General features: G+C 31.9%; 1 long non-coding RNA gene across 1 annotated transcript; it reads right to left on the bottom strand.

The window, feature by feature from the left end:
- Positions 1 to 911: 911 nt before the first annotated feature.
- LOC139523694 (uncharacterized) lies at positions 912 to 2,616 on the bottom strand. Its single transcript, XR_011664668.1, has 2 exons — positions 2,007 to 2,616; positions 912 to 1,226 (listed from the first exon to the last, which is right to left on the bottom strand). It is a non-coding gene; the product is annotated as an uncharacterized lncRNA (long non-coding RNA).
- Between the last annotated feature and the right edge of the window lie 395 nt (positions 2,617 to 3,011).

Here is a 3,011-nt window from a genome sequence, read left to right as displayed (position 1 = left end):
ACACAGAATTAGGGTAAGGATTTAAGACAACATTGGGGTTATAGTCAGCACTTAAGTTAAAGTTTTAGACAGTATTAGGGTTATAGACAGCATACATTTTATAGACAGCACTTGGGTTAAGGTTATAAACAGAATAAGGGTAAGGGTTATGGACTGCATAAGTGTAAAAGAGAGCATTTGGGTTATAGACAGCACTGGGATTAGGTTTATAGAGATTTAAAGAGTTATACCCTGCATAAGTGTTTAGGTTATAGAGAGCATTTGGGTTATTGTCAGCGCTTGGATTAGGGTTATAGACAGCATAAGGGTAAGTGTTATATACAGCATTAGTGCTATCGATAGTATTATGGGTAAAGTCAGCATAAATGTAAGGGTTATATACATCATTAATGTAAGGGTTATATACATAATTATTGTTAGATTTATGGACTGCCTTACTGTTATAGTCAACATAAGGATTAGGATTATAGATAATATTAGGGTTAGAGTTATAGACAGCACTAGGGTTAGGATTATGAATTGCATTAGTGTTATAGTCAGCTTTAAGGTTAGGGTTGTAGACCGAACTGGGGTTATATACAGCATCTGGGTTATAGTCAGCACTAGGGTTAAGGTTATAGACATCATTATGGTTACTTAAAACATTGTTGTGACGTCATTCTATTGTTTTACCTGTTCTTTATTTCAGTGATTGGACTATCATTTACCTGTAAGAAACCATTATGTCACCTTTAGCTGTCCAATATTTTTAAGAATAGCCCTCCTCTTTCTTAAAAATATTGGACAGCTAAAGGTAGCATAACTGATTCTTACAGGTAAATGATAGTTAAATCACTCAAATAAAAAACCTATTAATGCCCCAATTGTTTTCATCTTGTAAACATTAAATACAACCAAAGAACAAATGACAGTTAAATAAAAACATTTTATTAAAGTCACTTTCCAATACAATAACTTTGTCACTCATCAAAACGGTTTCTTGAGGAAAAGAAATCACTTTCAAATTGATTTTTAACACATCCAATACTAATATCACAGCCATTTTCTCGTGTTTTGGGGTTGTCTCTTTTAAGACTAATTCAATAAGTTGATTATGCTCGTTGAAAGTCTTGTTCTTTGGATTTTATGAATTTATTTCTTTTTTCAAAAGAGTTATCCTCATCCGTCTTTAGACTATCAAAATTGACCTCTGGTGTTGCTCTTATTCTTCCTAACATCAGTTTCAACTACAATTAAAAATGAATAAAGCAATGAAGTAATTATTTTTTAATTTGATAGATCATGCTACAATACAAGGGCCATGAACAAACTAAACCTTATCCTGTGTAGAAAGTGCGAATTTTGAACTTCCTTCATGAACTAGGGGACTATAATAGTTTTAATAATATTCAAGTTTCTAATTTGATTAAGAAATATTGTTTTTTTAAGTCTGATATTATTGCTTAAATATAAATATAATGCTACACTTCGCTCATGAACCACGATGAATATGGAAAGTAGAATAAAGGAACACATTACCGCATTTTATCTGTCAAACAAACCAATCGTGTTTCCGATTCGCACTTTTTTGCAGTGATCGTTTTATGAGAGATTTTTTTTTCAAAAGAAGATCGAGACAAGAATATATTTCGGTAACATTTATAAAACACAAAGGACTCAATAAACAAATAAACGAAAAAAAAGAGCGACACGACCTTGCAGAAAGAAAAAAAAAAACAGAAAAGGGGGGGTGTATTCAGGTGGTACCGTTTGGGTACAGTCTCTTGAAAAATCCAATAAAAGAATATAACTGATTGCATGTTGCTATTTCTTCATTTGTTCAGATTAATTAATATGTATTTGTAATAAAATCGACTGCGGTGCACTCGATATGGTTCAACAAGAACCTGTTTTCATATCCTATTCTTTTTCTTTTTTCATTCACTTGGTAAAAATAAAACCCAAGAAGAAACAAGAAACTAAAAGAGGAGGACTACATTTTGAAATATAATATATATAAAACTAACCATTGTTAGCTGCTTTGTCTATATCCTCTTTGTAATCCACACTGAATACTGTATCTGAATAGATTCCAATTACACATTTGATTTTAATCCAAAGTTTGAAACAACACAATCACTAATACATGCAACGACATCTTTTTCTTCGTTTTTGCATTTAAAATATACTTTCATCACTTTATCCATTTTGAAACACAAACCGTATGTAATGGTATCCACGGACACTATGAGCAGAAAATGTGAGTAGTCCTTGCGCACGTAAAAATCACGATACACATACCCTGTGTCTTACTGTTATTCTTCATGTAGCAATACATGTTGTTTACCTTCAGCTGTACTTTCTTTTTGTCTATTTGTATTAAGTTTAGTTATTGTTTAAAGGGGCCAACATGTAGGATATATTTTAATGTAAAGAAAGTTTATTCACAAAACAATTTTCATACTTGATGAAAATAAATCTTTGCTGGCTTTTCTTTTATTTTAACTTTTATCGACGTGTTAAACAATGTTTTAAGTAAGATATAAGCCTCTAACAGTCCATTCTGTAAAATATTGAACAGGTCTTCGGCCTGCGGCCTCAGACCTGTCCAATATTTTACAGAATGGACTGTTATCGGCTTATATCCCTTACATACAGCATAAGGGTTTGTGTTATATACAGCATTAGTGCTATTGATATTATGGGTGAAGTTAGCATAAATGTTAGGGTTATATACATCATTAATGTAAGGGTTCTAGAAATAATTATTGTTAGATTCATGGACTGCATTAGTGTTATAGTCAACATTAGGGTTAGGATTATAGATAACATTAGGGTTAAGGTTTATATATATATAGCATTAGGGTTAAAGTCAGCATAAGGATAAGGGATACAGACAGCAAAATGGTTAGGGTAATAGACAGAACTAGGGTAATATACAGCATTAGGGTTATGCATTAGGGTTAGGGTTATAGAAGGCATAATGGTTATATAAAGCATATTAGGGTTAGACCAATAGGCACCATTTTAAC

This window comes from Mytilus edulis, chromosome 5 (assembly GCF_963676685.1).
Source record: "Mytilus edulis chromosome 5, xbMytEdul2.2, whole genome shotgun sequence".
NCBI classification, from domain to species: domain Eukaryota; kingdom Metazoa; phylum Mollusca; class Bivalvia; order Mytilida; family Mytilidae; genus Mytilus; species Mytilus edulis.
The sequence above is the reverse complement of the archived record's forward strand: the minus strand, read 5'-3'. Positions and strand labels throughout refer to the sequence as shown.